Here is a 23973-nt window from a genome sequence, read left to right on the forward strand (position 1 = left end):
TCCGACGTCATGAAAATTGTTATTATCTGGCAGGCGTTGGACTCACTGGATGGATGTTATTTTGACTGCAGTTGCAGCATGACGCCGCTATGGGGGCGCTGTATCAACGACACAGCACCAGCAGAAGAAGATGAAATTATTTTCCGTGTTTTTCCCATGGATCTATTATATAACAGCAGATTTGAAAAGATAGAGCGCAGACTACAGGACATCGACGGCAGATTTGAACTGGACGAGGAAGTGAAGAACTTAAGCTCTGATCGTGTTGAAACTTTCAGCTCCGATTCCACACCCGCAAAACGGATTAAAAGAGCAAAGAACACACGTGTTGCTGTAAGTAAGTTTGCTTATGACTGTAAGGACTGTGCACAATTCCTTTTACATTTAACTGCATGTCCACATGAGGCAATAATGCTTAAATACTTTTAGAATCACACTAACTTTGTATTATTAATCTATACAGGAGGCTGTAAGACGTTTACACAATTCTGAAAACAACGCTATGAAGCTGGATCCAAAACAAAGGTAAATATATGTTTTTTGTTTTTAATCACTGTAATTTACCACAGCAAAATAAAAAATAAATGAATAAACGGCATTAGGAAAGAAATGGTTGAAAAGCCAAACTGATTTAGTAGTGATGGGTCGGTCCATAGACATATATAAACTTTATATATGTCTATGGACTTTATTAAAGGCTAGATGACTCGTCCGCGCTGCTGCCAATGCAGAGCAACGTCGTCACACGGCGGCCATCTTACCACAGGAGAGCTCGCTCACTCTAACATTGTGTTTAATGGTGCATGTACTGCTTAAACAACCTTAACTTGCTCAATTCTCAACAGATTTTCTAACAGTTTAGTTTGTTATGAACGTCAGAGATGTAGTTATGACACTGCATACTTGTGAATAATTATAAACATTGAAAAACGTACTTTTATATGAAAATAACCAGAAACAGATAGCTATGACATGGTATTTATATTAAATCAATATTTCTATAGTATTCTTGGTAACGTGTCACGTGTGCTCAGTGTAGTCACGTGTGATCTAGATCTATTTTCTCCACACAAAAATAAATAAAAGATTGCTTTGGGGTTTGAGTTTGTTTTTAATCAACTAACATGGCTCCTCTCTTTCCCAACAGTATCAATTCTCCACATAACCTTGCAGTTACGACATACATGTTGGAGCAGGTCGGCATTGCTTTTCCTGACACAGACAGCGACGTGATAACAGGTAAAAAGAAAGGCACATCCATCCTTGTTCTTTTAGAATTGCTTTGAATAGATATTGAAACTAATTAAATTCTAATTGTATTTTTGCTTGTGCTTTAGCTGCTTGCAAGACTTATTTTGAGTCTTTGAAAAGGAGCCATCGTCTCGATCAGCCAGAAAATGCTCCCCAGAAAAAGAAATTAAACAATGCAATGAAGACAGTCACTAGACAACGGAAAACAAGGGTAAGTTACAGCAATATTTGGGTTAGTGAGTTACAGTATATGGAACTGAGATGTTTTTAATTTAGTGTTAATTGAATATTGGTAAAAATTATACACATTTTAATTGCTACTCTATATTTTGCAGTTGCTGGCCTCCAGGGCTAGATGTGTACAGACTCCCGCTGAAATGTGACCTGATGACCTGATGTCAGAAGAAGAAGATGGCGTCGTAGATGGACGGGCGGTGTGGATAGTTTCACCTCCACCCTAAAGACACGAGGCTTCTGCTTTGTGCCAGGTGCTTCAGCAGAGGAAAGACAAGCAGAGTTCAGCCCTATACCTACATGTGCAGCGACAGTCACTGGGGCAGAGCAGTGCCACGCAACGGGCGGCGCCACTGGGAGACAATGGCTCGTTTTTAGCTCTGTTAAACTCTTAAGTTGACCTGTTTGGTAGAGGAGCAGGGGCCATTCAGATCAAACTGTAAAAAAAAAAAACTGCAAGAGAGAAAAGTACACTGAACTTTTTGGAATACTGTGTTTTAATTTTCTGCAATAAATACATTTACTTGTACTGAGGTGGTTGCTTATTTGATTTCTGAAATGTGCATGTATTTGTAGCCTGGTAAACTGCAGGTAGCTTGCAGTAATCCTCTCGGGTGCAATTTTCTTTTGCACCAGTAGAGGTTGCTGTGCTTGGGGGGGTTGGGGAGTGAGGGTTGGGGGGGTGGGGCTTGGGGGAGGTTGGGGAGTGAGGGTTGGGGGGGGTGGGGCTTGGGGGAGGTTGGGGGGTGAGGGTTGGGAGGGGGGGTTGAGGGTTGGGGGGGTGAAGTTACCCCCCCACCCCCCTCAAGTCTGGAATGTCACACCTTTGTGTGACAATAGCCAGCATGGCACCCTGCTGAGCTGGCTACTCCAAACACAGCAGGAGGTCCCAGTACAATACGGGTGTTTCCGGACCGGGGAAATTTTTCGTTTTCAGCTGGTTTACCTTACATAAATTCCCGTGCTAGCACCTGAAATACCGGGGGTATACACAGCCGTAAACCCTGGTTTTTTTGCTGTGTAACAACAAAGTTAATGTTTTTGCACAGATTTCGATCAGGTGTGTGCGTGTATGAGTGCGTTTATGTATGTATGCACGTGTGCGGTGTGCATGGGTATGATGGTTTTCTACAATGATGTTTGTTTAAGGAGAGGAATGCAGCCTAAATAAATAAATAAATCCACAATACTTTTAAGTTATCTGAAAATACCGACAAGGCAGTGTAGACTGTAGTCTTATTTGCATGTTTAAAATGTGACTGGTATAAACAGAGTCAATAGACTCCCCCAGGTTGCCAAGCTTATGTTTGTTCTGCTCTCGAATGCCAATGCAGAATCTTAATTCTCAATGGTGGTGTTGAAAACACGCATCAATTTGGTACTGTGGGGAATCCTGTCCTCCATAATGACAGTCAAGGTGGCAGCGGCCCTTGAGCCACAAGGCTTCAGATGGGAACCTCCCTCTGCTATGGAGGATTAAGGCTTCAAAGTCTGCAGCAAACTATTAGAGCACCCAGCAGACACAAAGGCAAACTCAAGCAATGTTCAAGATTGTTTTTTAGCATTTTATAAATACATTTTAACAGAAATAGTCTGAATTTGTATTTTGTTAGACTTGCGGAATGTTCTCACTTCGGTCGGTGACGGGCTTAAAGACAGGATAAATCCTGTTTTCAAATTCACCTTCTGCTCACAAAAAGTGCATTATACAGTGCAGTCACCACTCCGAAGTGCTGTCCAAATATATAGCGAGAATTATTATACTCCTTTCAATGTGTTAACAGTAGTGATGCAGTGAATAATGCTAACACAATATGGAGGCCAATACGGAACCATGCAAGACAAAAGAGGATTAAAGGCACACTTCAGTAAAAACCACAGAGGGTCTGTCCGTTCTTTTAATACAGTCTATGTTCTCAATCTAACCTCTTGCTTTCTGCACCAATCATCCTTTGTACAACTGGTTAGAGGACACCAAGGACAGGACAGCCCATCTTTGTTCATTTTCATCATGCCTGGTTAAACTGGATGCGTTTACCCTGTTATATCTTCCTGTTCCCTAGGAAGACTGGGCAATGTAAAAGTATGCCATTCATTCTGTACATCACACACACTTACCTTTGGAGGGTACACAGTAGTGTTGTTTGAATACTCCAGGAAAAGAACAATAAGCCCATGCATCTGTATTTTAAAACTTCTTTCTGGGCTATTCCCCACTAAATTGTTTCTTGCATAAAGAATTGATTACTATAAGGAAGGCACTTGCTTTTTGACATATTTGACAAAGCAAACACTCAATACTGTATCTTCAGACAAAAGGAAAAAAGCTACAAAAATGGACTTAAGTAATTTGCTCAAGAAAAAAAAGTCATATCCGCAGTGAAAAAAGCAGTTGCACACAGCAGCAACACATGTAGACATTATTTGTTCATGTCTTTGCAACTGATTTCCTCAATTTTGTGTGATAGTGTTCTTTCATGCAATGATGGAATTAGAGCATAACCAGCTAACCAGGAACAACTACACCTAATAACAGGTCAGCAACCTGAATTAACAGGACAAAAGGCAAATAGCTACAAATGAACAATAAAAGCAAAAATGTTCCTCAAAACTATAATACAGATAGTTTCCTGCTTAGGAATATCAAAGTGTCACTTAAGTCAGAATCTGAAACTCACATTAGTCATCGATGGCAGGAGCTGTCCATGGTCTTGTTTAGTGGTACCATCTACTATATGAAGAGAAATAAAAGGCTCTCGACAACAGGAGTCTGTTAGGAGCCTGAAGCAATGCCATTGACATGTGGTGTAACAATCAGTTCAGTATCTTTTCATCCAATGTCTAATGTTGATGATAATGATCATTTTGATGAGTGAAAGTTTTCTTTATATGTCAAGTTTGAGAGCTGTCTGAAACTAAAACTATTATCAACACATACTGATACACTGAAGTTAAGATGTTGGACTTGCACAACTCGAGAGGGTGGATATTTTAGTGGTGTTCACTAACATGTGAATTACTTAGAATTCATACTACCTATATATGTCATCTACATTGTGTATATTGTGTTGTATTTAGTTTTGGTCTATATGCTTATGTGGCATAAATGTTATTTCATTTCTATTTTATTGGTAGACATATACGTTTTATTCCTAGAATAGCTTTCTTAACAAAATACCCACTTTTTGTTTAACCTTAACTTTTAGACATATGGCTTTGTATTCTCCTCAAGAGCTCCTTAAGGTTTTGCTGAATTCATAATTACATGCTTCCTAGGCAACAGAAACACTTCCAGCATCAGGCTTCACAGTGAAGACGGGTCTTGTGGCCAAACAATTCTCAGGTTCATTCATCCAGAAAACATTGTTCTTGCTGCATTTGTAACCACATTGTTTGCTTTTTAAAATGTTTTTATTTGTTCCAAATGCCAAGCTCATGGCATATCATGCTTAATGCCTCTACACTGCAATGAAGACATTACACAACTGTGGTAGGGAATTCTACATCATAACCAGCTCTAGACTTACGTACACCACCACAGAAATGTAACTACACCGTAGACTGACGTAGACTACAACAAATGTACAACAAACCGTTTTACTTGGTAGCATTGTATTTCTTCTAACATATATCCAGCTACTACTTCTTTGTCATTTTTAAGACAAATGGATACATAAATGCTGTAATGTCAGGACATATTACAGCTACTACACATTTATCAGCTCCGACTACTAGGGGTGGGTATTGGGAAGGACATCACGATACGATACGCATCACGATACTTGAGCCACGATACGATACACATTGCGATATCCCGATTATGCGATATCCCGATTATTATATTCTACATAGTTCACCGAAAAATTTAAAAATGCATTACACATCTTAAAATCCAAGTTGTATATATGTACATCAGATGATAGTGATGGATCTTAAAATCCGAGTTGCACGTTCATCAGATTATAGTGACAATTCAAGGGACAAACTGAGTCAAAACAATGTTTTATTATAACTATACAAGCTAAAGTTACAACATATTTGTATATGTTTTTCATATTATTTACATCATATGAAATTAACATTAAATTTAGTATGAGGTTGCTTTAATTATGTGGCAAATGATAATAAACACAAGAAAGATGGGTACTAAAACCAAGGACAGACACAGTGATCAGTCAGTATAGATATAAATCCATAAATAAATAAACCTCTGTCCATTATTTTTCATTTTTTAAGGACAGGCAATTGTGTTATATAAAAAATAAATTATAAAATGAAATAAAACGTGAAATAAAACCTGAGCTCAGTGCAGGGCCCTCCCAGGGTTGGTAGAGAGTGGCAATGCCCAGGACTGTCACTTAGGATCACTGGGTGATAGAATGGGAAAAAAATCGGGGATTAAAAAAAAAAAAATCGATATTCAAATTTTGAATATCGATATTGAATCAGCTGGAAAAGTATTGCGATATATTGCCATATCGATATTTTTGCCCACCCCTACCGACTACTTTATTTGCTTAATCAACAGGAAGTAAACAAAAGTAAGCTCAGCTATACAGGTGGAAAATAACCCATATGACCACCTAAATCAGCACCTAATAAATAAAGAGCTAAACCAAACAACACACAAAAATAAGACGCCAACTACGACAAAGGTCCTTTAACGAGGATACTTGTGTAGTTTTGAGCCATACGCCTCTCCCGCCTCTGATCATTGGCTACTTTTTTTTTTGTGAGTTATGGAGAATTACATTATAAAAAGTATCAGTTTTAGACTATTTCAAACTTGTTCATATTTTATTTTTATTGAAGGTGTTTTCCTGTAAATTTTAAGCAATGTGTTTACTTTATGGCACCTTTATGTTGGTGGTTTGGTCTCAGTCATTCTCTGGAATGGCAGTGTGCACATACTGTAAGCATCTGTGTACACACAAGGATCAGTGTGCCTATGCTTAAAATTCAGGCTTGTGGAAGTGTCATTTTGTAGATATGATGGGATCTCCGGGGGGATTTATTTAACTTTATCTCCATCCTCCTCTCACTTTCTTGTCTACCCCATCTCAGTATAATGTGATCAAAATATGTTTTGTCTCAGCTCATGTTCCTGATAAGAGCTAATGAGGAGTAACAACTCCCATCTCCCTGTTTGCCCCTCAGAAGTGATTCAATGAATTTATAATCAAATTCTGACACCAAGTGGCCTCAGCTAGAAAAATTTGAAACTTTTTCCAGTTTTGAAAAGAAAAAAGATTTTATACACGTGTGTGTGTGTGTGTGTGTGTGTGTGTGTGTGTGTGTGTGTGTGTGTGTGTGTGTGTGTGTGTGTGTGTGTGTGTGTGTGTGTGTGTGTGTGTGTGTGTGTGTGTGTGTGTGTGTGTGTATGTATGTATGTATGTATGTATGTATGTATGTATGTATGTATGTATGTATGTATGTATGTATGTATGTGTATATATGTATGTGTATATATATATATATATATATATATATATATATATATATATATATATATATATAGACACATTAGTTCCTGCATGACTACATCAGAAACTCCAGAGACACAGGTGGATGCCTCCACAGTCACCTGAATTACTCAGCAGCAGCACAGGAGCACCACAGGGGAGTGTACTCTAACCATTCCTCTTCACGCTGTAGTGTTGTCATCTGCAGAAATACTGAGATGACTGCAGTTGCGGGGTGTATCAATAATGGACCAAAACTGTCGGAGCGTTTTGTGGCAAAGTGTGGGAAAAATCGTCTTGAATGTGTAAAAGACAAAAGGAGACGATTGTGTATTTTAGGAGAACCAAGATTAAGTTAAATATTTTTTTCCATCATGGGGGAAGAAGTGTAGGTGGTGGAGGAGTATAAATGCCTCAGTGTTCACCTGGGCAGTAGACTGGACAGGCGATACAACAATGATGTGGTTTATAAGAAATGACAGGGCAGACTTTACTTAAAGGGGACCTATTATGAAGTTTTTTCTTGCTTTAACATATATAAAGTGGTCTCCCCTCAGCCTGCCAACTCAGAGAAGGAGGAAAGCAACCAAATTCTGCAGTGTCTGTACAGCCGCCCAGATGAGCCATCCAGTGTGATGCGGCTTCTATGAGCCGTTTAGATTCTGCTCCCTTTCGTTACGTAACTACGGGAGCGATGCGTGAAACCACGCCCACAACTACTGTAACTCCGCCGGCCGGAGCTTCCGCCATTTTTTCGTAGCGTGTATCGCGTCATTCAGGCAGCCAATCAGCACAGAGCCTCATTATCATAGCCTCCCTGCCCACTCAGAATCCCACAGAGATAGTGAGGTTAGAGAATGGGAAGATAAAGACATGGTTTAGAGGCTGAAGTTCTAATTTATTTAGCAAAAACAATCAAAAGCTTGTTTTTAAGACATTCAAGGCCTGTTTAAAATAGGTATTAGATGCCATAACAGGTCCCCTTTAAGGAGGCTTAGGTTAATCAGTGTTTGGAGAATGATGTATATTTTCTATAAGTCTGTTGTGAAGAGTTTAATCACAACTGCAGTCAACTGTTAGAGGAGCAGCATCAAAACCACTGATTTAAGGAAACTGGGCAAACAGATTAAGAGGGCTGGGTCTGTTCATGAGCTAAAGAACATACTTCATAAAATGAAGATGATCGTGGACAACCATGACCATCCTTATCTCAACACAGTGTGTCACGACCAGCCTAGGACTCAGGACACAGATGCAGAGTTTGGTGTAACCAAAACAAAACTTTATTTTGAAATTCACAATGAATAAACACTCCAAGAAGAGAAAAGTAAAACAGACTTTGGAAACTCAATTCTTTACACACTTCTTCCAAACGGGAAGAAGTGTGGCTATGAAATGTTACCACATTAACTCACTCCTCTGCAAGGAGGAAAACAAAGACTATCAAAAAGTTACTAAGAACAGAAAATCACTTTTTTACTCACTTAAAACGGGGGACCCTACAATATAAAACTTTACAAAACAAGGAATCGCTCCATAGAGAGGAAACAAAAGCTATGCAAACCCTTAACTATGAAACTGATCTATCTTGTGAAACTTTAACAAAATCAAAATCTCTTACTTGGAGGAAAAACAAGAATCCGAAACAATAACTGGGGTTCTGGCATTAGCCAGAGTGGACGCAAACTGACGAGACACACTGGCACAGGATAAAGGAAGACAAGGACTATTAAACACAGGGTAATGAGGAACAGGTGGAGATAATCAGACCAACCACATGGGGAAAGGGGAAAGGACCTGAAACAAGAGGGGGTTAAGTCCTTCAAAAAAAAAAATAGGAAATGATGATACAAAACATGCAGACAAAACAAAAACCCAGCTTGAACTCATCACAGTGTGACAGTGATTCATCAAATGTGTTCAGTCAGAGGCTAGATCCACTCCAACTCAGACCGCTACTGATCCTTTCTGTCCATATATATATATATATATATATATATATATATATATATATATATATATATATATATATATATATATATATATATATATATATATGTATATATATATATATGAAATCCTGCCACCGCATCTGACATAGATTTTATATATATATATATATATAAATATATATATATATATATATATATATATATATATATATATATATATATATATATATATATATACATATCCTGCGGTGGCAGGATTTCAATTTTGGGTGGGCCAATGTAATTTTGGATGGCGGGTGTATTTTTTTCAAAATTTCGTCTTAAAGTGGTTGTTTAATCAGGGTTGTCTTACGTATGGGTCAATGCTGTGCACTACTTTGAATGGAGAAAACCTTTGACAGAACATTTTACATTACTCATTTTGAAACATGCAAAATAAGTGAAAAGGTCCATGAATAGTGGTTATCAAAAATATTAATGCTGAAGTCGATATAAAAATCTAGTAAATAGCATAAGCAACCTAGCACATCAAATGTCTATTTACCCATTACTGAGCCTAGAATAAAGGGGCCAAACGTGCAGTTAAATAACTTTACTGAACTGTTAGTAGCAGGGTACGTGTGGATTGTCAAACATCGCTACCTGAACTCTTCTTCATTTCTCTATGCAGTATTCATTTCATCATCACACTATTATTGCGCCCTGCCTGGCCATACAGTGTAGTCTTCAATTTACCATTCCTGTCAGTGTCTGTACACACAACAACTCCTGTTACTCATAGAAATACTGTTTCTCCATATGAACAACTTAGGCAGCAGTAATAAACATTTTTATTGTTCTGTAAGGTAACATTACCACATAACATACATTTCTCAGCATGTTCTTTTCGGTCTGTTAACGTAATACAACTGTAACAGTGTTAATGTAAACTAAAATATATCTTCAATATGCCACACTTTGTTTATTCCTAAATAAACACATGCTGTATACATGTGAAGTAAACCAAGTAAGTAAATTCTTCAAGTATGTCACGTAACCTTACTTCATCAAAAAAAAAGCTGCAGGATGTCCGTGTTCCCGGGTCTCCTGGTCCCGGTCCCGGGTCCCTATATTGTGTTCCCGGGTCCCCTGGTCCAGTTGCCGGGTCTCCCGGCCCTGTTCCCGGGTCTCCTGGTCCGCTCCTGGGTCCGGTCCCGGGTCCCGGGTCTCCTGGTCCGGCCCTGGGTCTGTGGGTCCGGCCCTGGGTCTGTGGGTCCGGCCCTGGGTCTGTGGGTCTGGCCCTGGGTCTGTGGGTCCGGTTCCGGGTCTCCTGGTCCGCTCCTGGGTCCATGAGTTCCCCCCCCGCCCCCCTTTGGAAACGAATAGGGAATAGAGAAAAGAGTTTTCCCACTCGCTGTTTTAATTCCCAATTTCGATTTTCAAACACACGGAAAACGGATAATGGATAACGATCCTTTTTCCGTTTTCCGTTTTTTATTTTCAAAACAAAAGATGGGAAATGGATTATTTAGGATTATTTCTCTATTTTTATTTTGTCATTTGAAAACAAAAAACGGATGGCCGCAAAATACACGGACCTTAGAGCTATTTCATCACATAGTCTTTAGTCCACCCTGGTTTCTGTCTCTCTCTGAGGAGTTTGTCTTGTTATGGTCTCAGTTGGACTGGTGGTCTGTAATTTACCAGCTCTCTGTTCCTCGTCTGTGCTCTCTGTTCAGAGAGAAAGGCGTGCTGCATTCCACCTTTTCCCGTCACTCGGGATGAAAGTGCTCAGTCTTGTCTGTTGTTCCGTAGACGTAGGATCAGTGTACTGTCTCTCTCCTTTTCGTACACGAAAGGGCTTGCATACCTGGACGTTATCACCGACTGTGACCTTGGGAGGCTTTGCACCTCGTCTCATGTCTGTGTAACATTAGCTCTTTTTCTGCTGTAGGGCAATCCTGGCTGCAACGTGACCATATTTATCTCTGTCTGGAGGGTTTGGCACAACATTTAGTTTTGTACACATTGGTTGTCCTCTCAGAAGCTGAAAAGGGGATTGACCAGTTGTCGCATGAGCTGTTGTCCTGTATCTCTGTAGTATTTCAGTGACAACTGGTTTCCATGGGCGATATGCTTGAGCTGCTTGAATACAGTCCTTGAGCACTTTGTTAAAGCGACACATCTGTTAGCTTGGGGATGGTAAACACTTGTTCTGATGTGTTTGATGCCCCTCTCTTTCAGAAACTGAGCGAAGGCAAAGGACATAAACTGTGATCCATTATCAGTAGTAACGTTACACTGATTTCACTCACGTGCAAAGATGGAAGACAGGAATGATATGATTATGTCTGTAGTTGCAAATGGAGTAAAGGCAACTTCCGGCCATTTACTGAACTAGTCAATGAGAGTAATGGCAAATCTGCAGTCATAAGTTCCACGCTCAAACGGTCCAAAAATGTCCACAGCCACACGCTGAATAGGGCACCCTGGAAATTCAACAGGCTGCAGTTGGGCAGGAGGAGTTTTGGCTATTTTGTCATGTGACTAACAGATTGTGCAGGCTGACAGAACTGTGCGAACTAAATCATCCATGTGTGGCCACCAGCAAAGGTGTCTGAGGCGTTATTTCATGCAAACCACGCCCTGGTGCCCTTCGTGTGCCAGCTGTACCGTCCTCTGTTAAAGAGACTTGGGCACTACCAGGCGAGTTCCACGGTAGATCAGTGGTGCCTCGACAGCAAGTTCATGTCGCATTAGGAAGTATGATTACACATCACATGGACGAGACTTTTTTGTCTTAGGCCAGCCGGACTGAATGACTGGTCTCAGCTTTGTAAGTTCAGGGCAGTTCTCATATTCAGCTTTGAAATCTGCAAGTGGCAATGCTGACAGGAGAGGAGAAATCTCAGCAACCTTTGCAAACACTCTTGCTCAGCTTCCACAGCAACGTTAGAGTTGGCGAGGGTAACGCATGAAAGACAGTCTGCCATAACCTTCTGTGTACCTGGGTGATACTACATACTGCACATTGTCCTGAAAACACATCAGTCTCGCTGACCATCTGGCGATTCTCATGCCAGCTCTGTTCATGGCTTTGATGTTGAGAAGGGAGGTAAGAGCTTGATGGTCAGTTCTGAGTGTGAATATGTGCCCCCACACATATGCATGGTTTTCCGCTTAGTGAAGCCTTCATCAGTTAATGCGTCCCACTGAAGTTCAGCTTGAGGATTTGTTCTGAGCAGGTGTCGTAGTGGCTCGACCAGCATTGCAGTGAGCCTCAACGATGGCAATAAGAGGGTCTGAGCTCAGGTGCAGACCCTCTTTTAAATGACAAACTGCTGAAGAACTAGCCTGTAGATTTTGATAATACTTCTTTTTGAGTCACCATAAATTTTGTCATCCAAGTAGTTTTGTACTCCAGGCAAATCCTTCAGGATGGTCTGCATCATTTTCTGAAATGCAGACGGTGCTGAAGCCAGGACAAAGAGGACTTGTGTAATTCTGAAGACACCATCATGTGTTATGAATGCCGTGAGATTCTGGCTGTCCGGGTGCAAAGGCAGTTGGTGGTAAGCAGAACTCAGGTCGATTTGGCTGTATGTAGCACCAGCCAGTTCTGTAAATATGTACTCCAAATGAGGAAGAGGATAACAGTCCATGATGACACTTTTGTTGGGCTCACGCAGATCAACACACAGCCACAGCCCTCCCCCAGATTTATTTACCACAACCAGGGGACTCACCCACTCAGAAACATTCACATGTTCTATGATGCCAGCTTGAAGAAGCCAGTTGAGCTCTGCTTACACCTCTTCTCGATCATAAAGGCTCAAACCCGTTCACGAGCACTGTGATCTTCACAAGAAAACAGACTGGCCTTGCCCTCTCCTCATACAAGCCGATCTCAGTTGAGACAGTTCTTCCATGTCTTCCTTCAATGGTGAAAAAAAGGCATGGAGGAAGAAGATGGTTGAGTTCCTGGAGTCTGGACATGTCTCCTTTCGAGAAAATGTGAAGAAATTTGAAATAATAAGTACAACAACAATCATCCCATATTGTACAACTTAAGACATCTGTAGTATTGATCGATTTCAGTGTGTTTTAGTTTGTATTTTTATTGTATTATGTATGAGTATTAGGGTTGCAAAATTCCGGGAATTTTCAACGTTGGAAACTTTCCATGGGAATTAACGGGAATATATGGGAATTAACGGGAATATATGGGAATTAACGGGAATATATGGGAATTAACGGGAATAAATAAGAAATTTACAGAATTGAAGGTTGGCCCTTAACAGGGAACTTAAATATAGTTGGGGGAAATATATTGTAGCATAGTCTTGGCTAAAACAACCAGATTTAATGCAAGTACACTCCTCAATCACATGCACACAGCACATTGCTTACTGCAGGGCTATTGAGGCCACACCCCCTACATGCACTGTGCATTCCTCCATCACATGCATAGGTGATTTCTTGAAGCCTGGAGGCCACACATTTGAGCTCAAAGCACAAGACTATTGAAGCCACACATTTGAGCCCACGGACTGTATAAAGTCAAGTAAGTTTTGATAATATTATGGGGTAAATATATTTGATCTATAATGGTATTAATGTTTAACTTGCATTACTTTTTGATTGGGTGGGGGAGTGGGGTGAGTTAGTATTTACTCAACATTCATGTTTTTGTTGTTCATTAATATAATTGTTCATACAAGAATACAAACTAAAGTTCTACTCAAATAAATCTGTTGATATGTCATGTTTTTGTATTATCTTGCATGGATATCTGCTTATGACAAAATAAATATTTACATTTATGTTTGGATATGATACAGTTTGTTTAAATTACCCCCAATTTCGAGTTAATTCCCATAAATTCCCAATAATTTACCGGAAATTTTCCACCCCTTTGCAACCCTAATGAGTATGAATATCTTTTATTTATTTTTAATGCTGTGAAACCCTTTGGTTAATTTAGGTTGTGAGTAAAGGTTGATGTTTTTTGAGTGTGACCATACAGGTATGATACCTGAAAACCTTCACCACTTCCATAATAGTTTTCTTAATTCCTGTTAGAAGGAATTATACCTTTACAAAGGGATAAAAGCTTTACCAACTCAAATTTTAATCATTTATTTATTACAAATGTTGCAGACTTAAAATGCACAGATGCATGTGTTGATAGTATCAAATGAAACAAACTATCTTGGTTTCATGCTGTCTGTAACAAAATTCCTACTTTGCCAGATTTGGGGCTGTTTTGTTATGTTTACATAGACACCAGGGTGTTTGAGTAAGAAAAATGAGAAAAAGGTGTCGAAAATGAAAACTGTTAATGCTTCGCCTTAAAATGAGCTTTAGAATATTTTGCCAGTGAAGTTGCAATTTTGCGAAGAAGCGATTTTGTCAATCGCACTGGGACTAACATCCAAACTGTCGTCTGTATGTGATGTCTTCGCCTGAAACTAGTAGCTTCTCTGCCTGTTCCTGTCAAGGTTTTTGGGTATAACATTTTGGAAAAAAAAAACATTTTTTTATGGGATGGTTTTTCAGTGTTAAAGTAAAAAAACAGCAAGTTCACTTTTCTAGAAATTGGTGGCTACAAAAGTGTCCATGTTCGTGAGCCAGGTATTTGCTTGTTTTCTGTTCAGTTTTCATTCTTTCAGGATCATTTTACATACCTCTAACCCAGCATGGCAAAATCCTAACAGAGAAAGCATGTTTCTTTGTAGAAATACAGTGCCTTGGCGACATTACAGCCAACTATGTTGCTGCATTGAAGATAATAATTCCCACCATAAAGCTTTTATCTGCTTTCTCCGAAAATCTACACCTAAATTAACATGGTTAAACAATCCTGCATTCTATTCTCTTCTCTCATGAAAACTTTTCATATTTTGACTTTGTTACTAGCACACACCTGGGTCTGTTGGGTGCAATGATTCAATTAAGCATTGGGAGTGACTGGTGTGCTGATGTTGGCGATATAGTTGGGTGCTACAAAAGAAAGGAATTATGCAAGATCAAGTTTGACTGTCCATATGGTGGCTGCTATGATCTGCTCATTAATAAGACAAGTACTAGTGGGAATATGCTTTGCTTGCTCTGAGTTCTGTGTCCTTACTTGAGGGAGCAGTTTGACATTTTGTAAAATATCTTACTTTACTTTGTTGCTGAGTGTTGGGGAAAAAAAATCAATGCTACTTTCCAATCTGTCTACATCTGTCCAATAGGTAGCCTGTACCCTGCAGATACAACGGTCTTGCCACCGCAGCTCACTAATCAAAATGTTGTAAATGTTGAGAGGTTGCGAGAATCCTTTAATTTATCATACAAGAAAAACAAGACATCTAGAAAATGAGCTATTTAAGATATCTATATATATATATATATATATATATATATATATATATATATATATATATATATATATATATATATATGTGTATGTATGTATGTATGTGAATGCAGGACAGTTTTGACATTTGTGCAAAGTTGTATAGTAAAATATCATGGCTTCCTAATCTGTGGATTTGAGTTTTTTAACTTGGAGCCTTTGGTGAACACAGCCAAGCTCCCACAGGTTTTGCAGATTGGTCCATGCTGACAGATCAGATAGCCATATGGTGGACCTGATGCTATACAGCTCTGTCTTTGTCTCCCCTTTTGAACAGAGAGAAAACTGTCCAATGAGCTGGGCTTCTCTGAACAGTCAGTCATTTTCTCACAAGGGAGAGGCATCAAAGGAAAGCTAGAGACTCCATCAGATTGAATGTTCTCTCTATGCCAACACACGGGCTGATCAAAACAAAATAGGTTAGCGTGACCTGTATTTCAGAGGCATTTGCAATTCAAATCACTATATCAAGCACTCACTCAATATAATGAAGTTTATCTTGGGTGAAGCAGTTTAGTTTGTGATCTGTTGATTGTGCTGTTTTGAGCCAACAGAATCAGGCTTCTTGTGAGCGTTACAATACTGTCTCTAATCCTGTGTTGGCCTGAACTGCTGGATCAGCATGTAAGAATATGATTCCTGGCTTGTTGTACCTCCAGGGTCAGAAGATTCAACTTGTGCAATCAATAGTGAAATTTTGCGTTCAATGCGGTAGCCATGCAAAATAGTTATAGACACATATTTGTACTGGAGGAAAATTTACTTTGGTAACTTCAGTTTCGTCCGAGTATCACTTTGTTTATCATTTTAAATTGTCTCTTCCCAACTGGGTTAAGGTAAAATGTTTGGTCTTTAATAACTTTTGATGTTTGAAAGGTGGCAAACAGTATCTGAAATATTTGAAATCTGTATGGGAATGTTGCAATAGTGCATGAGTTTAATTGCAGAATTGCAGATAGATGAGGACAATAATCACAGAATTTTCAAAATTAATTGAAAAAACCCCCCAGCAATTACAGTAAGACAGAAAAGAAAAAATCAACTTAAAATGTATGAATTCTTGGGATTAGGTCATAACTTGATCTTTTAAACAGTAACTCGTAGAAACCTTTTTAGTAGCAATAACTGTCAATTGTTTCCTGAGGTTGCTGCGAAACTTCCACATGTGGAAGAATTATTTTTGTTTTGGGTACCGATTGTTTCATTTAAAAAAAACACTGGTTCTTTGAATTTTGTCATGCTGCATCACTATAACCTATAATGTTTCAGTCATGGATAGCTGCCCTGACTTTCTCCAGTACAAAATCAAAATGACAAAAAGAAAAAAAAGAGTCAGATTTACAAACCACGATACTCACTCTCCCGTGCTTCATAATTTGTATTTCAAGGTGCTTTAGATGACTTGTAGACACTGCTATTGGCATTTTGAGGCTTCTTTTTAAACATGATCTCAAAATGATGTAGAGATCATGTTTCTGCTGATGCTTTCTATGATAGAAAGCATCAGCAGAATTTCTCTGAGTTGCAGGCCACTTATTTTATGTTTCAATTTTGGATAGCTTTGTCCAGCTTAAGGTATCTCTGAAATGTCTGAAAGTTGTTGTGATTATAGCATGTGGTTCATATCGGCAAAGAACTGACCAGTATGACAGGGACCAGAAATACTAACTAGGCATGTTCTGTGTTAAAATTAAATGTTTTAGCTTGTCTAAACTTCTGATTGCACTGAAGATGAGATATGCTCTGAGCTTCCAGCGCAGAGGCATGGCGTTTTCAGTGGGTTCACAAACTTTATTTGACAGCTGTTCAAAGCCTGAGTCAGAGAGAGCAGCGGCAAAGACCCCAAGGGAGCAGACGTTACATTTATTAGGTCAGACACAGTGTGAAAGGAAGTTCCAGGCTTGCGCTAGGTTGCAAAGAGGTTTGCAGAGAAGGCAGCACATGTAATAAGGAAAAAACAGCTTAAATAGTGTGGCAATTAGATATGAAGAGAAACATCAGCAGATGAGATCTGCTGTTTTGAGCTGATACATAGAGACTGTGGGCTGAGCTTTACTTCATGCTAAATTTCTGAATTATTGAACTGTGAGACATGGTCTTAATTAGCAGATGTTTCCTCGATTTTTTCAGGAGAAGTTCAAAGTATTCTGTGTCCCCTTCAGCATCGGAAGTTGATTTGAAACTCCAGTTCAACAATTCATCAATTCTCTTAGTCAAAGAATAATTGTAGTTCATTTTTAAGTTTCTTTTTTCTGTCTGCAAGACATCTATAAATACCAAGAAAAAAGCAAAGTCTAGCAGGGACATCAGATATGAAAGAGGCTGAAACCGAGCTGAGCTGGGTTGAAGATTCTTTGTTCCCTGTTTGTTTGGATATGATTGGATCAATCATAAACATTCATCATAGCTGACGGTGTTTATTCAATATTTGTCTTGGTGACAGTGTGGTAGCATTGTTAGACGGATGCTGCGACTGATAAAAATCAAGAGCAAGCACAAAGAATTCCATCACTTTTCATAAACTGGTTTTGTTGTTTATTCGATGTCATGTTCACACCTTTGAGTGCAAAAGTCATTCTGTTTCTGGTGATAACGCCACTGGGAATTTCAACATTGGATTCAGTGACAGTGGATGGAAATGAAAGAAGGCTAACTGCTGGGAAACCCACATGTACCCAGATGGCCTTTTTTTTGTATCTTTGGGCTATGTCATTGGCTCCAGCTATAAACAAATTCATGCCATCTGTTTGATAATGGATTTGAGTCCATCTGTCTGATTGGGATCTCTAGGAGTTGGTCCCTAGTTTGTATGAATGTGAGAAGTGTTAGCAAGCAGCAAAAAGTTCAGGCGTTTGTATTAAAGTGCATTTTGTGGCCTTTGTCTTTTGAATAAAGCGCTTTTCCTACCCGAAGGAGCCCTCTCCTTTTACTTCATGTATTATTTCTTTATACTTCATCTATTATTTAGTCACTGCAGGAAAGGGTTATCCTTTATTGGCCACTCAGAACTATGGGATATTACATTTGATACACATGATCTCTCCTCTTTTTCAGAAATCACAGGAAAGTTTGCAAAGGACATCTGGAGTAGATGTGCTCTAGCTGTGAAAAAATAATCAAATCTAAACCCATTTGTTTCCTGGTGCAACTTGATTTTGACATCTGATTATCCATTTGTGATATTTAAAAAAAACAAACAACAAAAACACGAAATTTTCCATCACATTCGCAGACACGCAACGTAATTGTAATGTGTCAAAGGTACATATGCCTGGTCAGGTACCTAGGTTAAATATGAAATCAATTCCAAAGTGTAAATTTGACTAAAAAAATGTAAGCTTTAAATCACAAAATTTGAGATCTATACCAGATATAGATCTATACTATAATCGCTTTACTACAATTGCTTTATTTGTACAGTATACAGCTAAATCAACACATTTAAATACTTTACTGTGATAAAAATGCAGTACAATTATGTTGCATATAGTTTCCATCTGTGGTAATCCAAATAGGTTTTATCGTAAATTTGCATGTTTATAAAGTTGTGAGCATCTGTCACTTGTGGAAACTACACGATTGATACACGGTCCACATTAACAGTTAAAAAAAAAGTCCATGGCCTGTAACTATTACTGCGGAAAATTAGCAATTTAAAAACTTTCATCTTTAAGTGGCTCCCGCTTTCATTGTTGAAGTAACTTTTAATGTCTCCCTTGCTTTCATTAGCTGCCACATTTAAAGGAAACAGATATGACTGAACAGCAGACTTCACCTCAGCAGCTGGCACTTTTTCATTGATGGGCTTTAGGGCTGTTTACAACTAAGCCCCCTGATCGAAGAAAAAACACAACCAATCACTGTTTTAGAGATTAGAGAGACAACTGGATTTCATTGACGTGTTCAATCTGATGGAGTGTGTTTTTTTTGTTTTTTTTTTGCCTGTAAAAGATTATTGGTACGAAGAGTTCAGAGTCACAGGATATTGGCAGCGAAACATCTGTTGTCTACCTACTCAATTCTATGCCCTGCTTCATCCTGTTTAGGCTTGTTGGGGGTTTGATGCTAGGATAGAAAAATGACAACCAGTGACTGAGTATGATTGCAAAGGCACACTAGATTTGCAAATTATTACTTGATAAGGTCTCCCAAAAAATCAATGATTACCAGAGCAAAACACCCTTCATACTTAGTCTGCGTGCACTCACAAGGTAGAGTAGTGGCAAGACCCAACTACAACCACTCTGAGGATTGAGTGATTGGCAGGAGTTTACTTTTTCCGGTTCATCAAGCCACGTTAAGCATTTAAAAGTCCTTATTTAAGTGTTTGGTAATTTTTTAAGGCACAGTTGTCATTTTACTGTCCTTGTAAGGTTTTCAGCTGAGTTCCCTTTAAAATAGGTCCCACCTCTTTTCCAAAACCAGCACTCACTGAACCAACACAAATGTTGTAAAGGCATACTTGTAACAAACAGACAAACCCACATATACACACACTCTCTCACACAGATGACTGGCTAACAAGACAGTTTGACATGGGGAGATTTTTGGACTTGTTAAAATCATAGACAGTGGATGAAGCATTGGGTCATGTGACTCATTGGGTTTCTGAAGAGCAGGTTTGAAGCCTCTTCTTCAAACTGCATGCAGTCATGTTACATTATGAAGAAGCCCACGGGGACACTCCTACCATCTGTCAATCAAAGCTGTGCCTACCAGCTCCTCCAACTGATCCCTGCCAAAGTAACTGCAGAGCTGCCGACAGCAACTAAACAACAACTAAATGCCCCTTTTCACATGTTTCTTTGAGGGGGAAATCAAAACTTATCATGTTTGATTCACACTGGGTTCGTGACTGCCAATTTTCTTCGGTAAGTTTGGTACCATAACGATTACGACTGAGGAAAGGATAATGGCTAGCAATTGGCTGAGCTGACTGTCAATCAATTACAGTATATTAGAAATAAACTTATTGCTTTATAAAAACCCCACACCCCCCTCAGAGTTGACATGTATGTGAAATCAAACACTTGAGAACATTTATTTTAAACCAGTCTGTAAATATGTTTGTTTTTGCTCTGAAGTTTAACATTTAAAATGGGAGTCAATGGAGCCAGGGGCCAGTCGAGGAACTGCAATGAATCTTGAGGCCCGTTTACACTGAGTCTGACAAGGTCCAGTACGGTATTTTGTAGGGGTGTAACGATACACTAATCTCACGATACGGTACGATACACGATATTGAGGTCACGATAACGATACGATACGATATTATAGCAGTATTTTTTAACAACCTTGAATGAGGAATATAAAACTGGAAAAAAATTTCTTTTATTTGAAAGACACATAATACAAAACAATGCTGTGCGTTTGCCCTATTTTTACAGTTTGTAATGCTTTATAACTGTTTAAGTTTTAAAGAGAAAGCCAGGCCAACCATTTTCCACAAACTGAACTAAAAGTAAATGTCAGGTTTGCATTATGCATCTTCAGTTTCATACAATAAAAATATTTTGCCACAAACTGAATAGTTTCTCTCATGTATGATTTGACTTTTTTCTTTTCCAGAAATTTAACAACTAAAATTGAATAAATAAATACAAGTAAATAAATACATACAATTTTACATCATAAAAAGATTTATTCCTGCTCACCTTATAAGTGTAAGAGGAGATTTATTTTTGTTAAAAAGGTTATTTTGGTAATTCAGGGTTCATTATTTTGTAAATATATTCTTTATATTCTGTAAATCAGGGACTATAATTCCACTAGTCAGTATATCAGTTGTTAGTATGTTTTAGATTGGGCGGAGTGATACAGCACTAGGTGTTGTGTTGATGTTCTGAAATCCTACGCTGTTGAGCGGACATTGAAGTACACGCAAACTCACGCAGAAGTTGTCTCCGTGTTTATCCTACTCACGACCCCAAAAAGGTTTAATTTAATAAGGTAAGGCTTAACTCTACACCAGACTTACATCAGTAAAGGTTCAGAGCTCAAAACAGGACCGCAAAACGGGACTACTTTCTCCTGAGCGGAGGAAGATTTTGGTCCGCGCAGCCGCGGCCGCGGTCGGATGCGCGTTTCTAGTCAACACAATAGATTAATATTAATAACATTATATCGCGATACAGGTTGTCACCTCCACGACACGTATCGTGACGTTTTTGTATCGCGAAATTTCGTGGCACGATATATTGTTACACCCCTAGTATTTTGTGCATTTCCATTATAAAATACCGTACCATTTTTGGGCCCCTGTTGTGTGTAGGTCCATAGAAAAATAACACGGTAAGGGCAGAGCTACTGGCGTCACACAATACGATCCATTGATTGGCGGACAGAAAACGTCACTACACGACAAAAGCAAGCGCGGAACCAGCATGAGAGTTTGTAAACACTCTTTGCCGCTTACAGTCTTCTCATCAAACAACATGGCATGCATTGTACAGATGAAGTACCAAAAGTCAGACAAATCAAAAACGAGCTGCTGGATGACCTACATTGTTTCTATTGGTAGCGTCTCTATGCTGACTTCACTTTTGTTTTCATCGCACTACTATGACGCCATACTTGGCATTTAGTTTACACCCCACGTATGCTGTGGCTGTCCGACTTGAATTGACTGGACCATTCTAAACCGTACCGAAACGCTCAGTGGAAACATGCCATTAGTTCCCCGTGGTATTCAACTCCTGCACCAGCAAACCATCTAGAACCTTCCACTTCATCTCCCCCAGTTCCTTTTCCACCTCCTTTCTGTTGGATTACTTACCTTCAGGACTACTTACCTTCAGGACTTCATCTTCTGCCACTACCTGTCTTTCCCTTCCTATAACCAACAAAACTCCCATCTGTGTCCTGGCTGCTCGTTGTATCTGCCCATTTCTACTTAATCGTTTCATTGCTCCTTATTCTACATTCAGGTCTCTGTAAGCTTAGTTTCAATCTGTTTTTATTTCACTAACTCTATTAATGACTATTTGTCTTTTCAGATTCTGCCCTTTTCTCAATTTGTTCCGTCCACATTCTCCATTCTGGCCTCCTGAACTGCAATCTCCATTCATTTGCTTTTGGAATACCTATAAATATAATTCCTGGCCATCACCTGAGGTCATCTGCTGCACCCACCTGATCTAAACCTCACGTACATGCCATGTATTTTTTTCGAGGATGTGCACAACTGAACTCGGGATACGTTGCCAGTCATGATGCATGCATGTACGCATTGTAAAGTGCTAATATATCCCAAGCCTTATGCCCCAGACTTGACCAGTGGCAGAGACAGGAATTGCCACATTCAGTGTTGGCTGTAAACTCAAGGTTGCTCAGATTCTGTCAGAATCAAAGAATCCCAGAAAGATGTCTGACCAAGTAAATCTCAGAGTTATAAAGTTGAGTTAGGTTTAAAAAAAACAAAAAAACTTGGCTACCTCTGAGCTTTACTTTTCTGAGCTTATCAGCAGCTCATCTGCAACAGGCCACACAACATTAATAAACAAATGAACCCATACATAAACCACTGAACCCATTCTGAACAAAGAAATCGTGATCAAGCAAAGGAACAAATGTCAATACAAGTGATTTACATGGTTAAGTGTTATTTAACCATAGACTGTGTAAAGAGAACTGGACAAATTCTGTGACTGTCGCCCCTCTTTGTTCCCGAAGAGTGACATTAAAGTCTGTTTCTCAGTGCTCCTGGGGACACCACATTTGCAGGAACTGACTTCACTAAACCCTGGGCATTCAAAAAAAAGGCAAATAAGGGGAGTGGACAAGTCCAGCAAAGTAGTATAGTAGTAGTATAGTTTTAGCATCAATTCGTTTCACCCTTATTTAAGATGCCGCTAGCAAAATTACATCTGAAATAAAGACAGATTGTCTCTAAAGTAAGTGATTACACCCACGTAGCTGTTAATTCATAACTTTGATTCAAGCAAAAATGCTAAGCTCTAGATAGCTATATACAAGTTATGGGATAAACAAACACTGACCCAAAATGAAACCATGGGCACTGGCTGTAAGAATGTGTATTGCTGCTTTAAGTTGGACATTTTAACATGAGATCTAATGGAGCATGACTTGCTTTTGTAGCTGTAGCATTCAATGAACTTCAACTTTCCTATTTCCATTTCAGAAAATCCAGATCACACGTTCCTTTTAATTTGGAGCTGTAAGGTAGCAAGTAAAAAGATATGCCAAGTGGAATACTAAGAATACTTTTGCAAGACATGGTAAATGTTAGGTATTTTTTTAATCACTTTAACCAGGTCTTTGAGAGTCCTTTGAAATCATATGACTATCGAGTTCCATCTTTGTTGCTCTCATATCTCTTTATCATCCAATTTATCACATATTTGAATAACATTTTATTAGGAAGAGTAGCTCTACTGGTTTAAGCATGTTGTTACATCAATTTTGACCTACCAATGTTTGTGTTTCTGTGTGTGATTATGACAAAATGAGCTCCAGTTATACTAATGCTAAATCCTGATCAAATTGATCTTCACGCCAAGACGCCAATCTACGTGACATGGACCATAAAACAGACTTGACTGAAAAAAACAAGGTGACAACAGCAGGTCTATGCGTTAAAAATGCTTCATTTCATGCATGCGAGAGTAATTCTGTGAATAATCACAGTAATAGCACAGTGGTTGACAGATTTTGGCTAAAAACAGCTAAGCGC

At 39.0% G+C, this 23973-nt stretch overlaps 1 long non-coding RNA gene across 2 annotated transcripts; it reads left to right on the top strand.

Annotated features, from left to right (window-relative positions):
• The first annotated feature begins 211 nt into the window (after positions 1–211).
• On the top strand, positions 212–1438 carry LOC133424403 (uncharacterized). 2 transcript variants are annotated; one of them, XR_009770871.1, is made up of 4 exons: positions 212–333; positions 464–525; positions 1148–1239; positions 1338–1438. It is a non-coding gene; the product is annotated as an uncharacterized LOC133424403 (long non-coding RNA). The 2 variants fall into 2 exon arrangements; XR_009770872.1 differs by having other exon boundaries at positions 267–337.
• Positions 1439–23973: the final 22535 nt, after the last annotated feature.

The sequence above is a fragment of the Cololabis saira genome, chromosome 23 (assembly GCF_033807715.1).
Source record: "Cololabis saira isolate AMF1-May2022 chromosome 23, fColSai1.1, whole genome shotgun sequence".
NCBI lineage: Eukaryota > Metazoa > Chordata > Actinopteri > Beloniformes > Belonidae > Cololabis > Cololabis saira.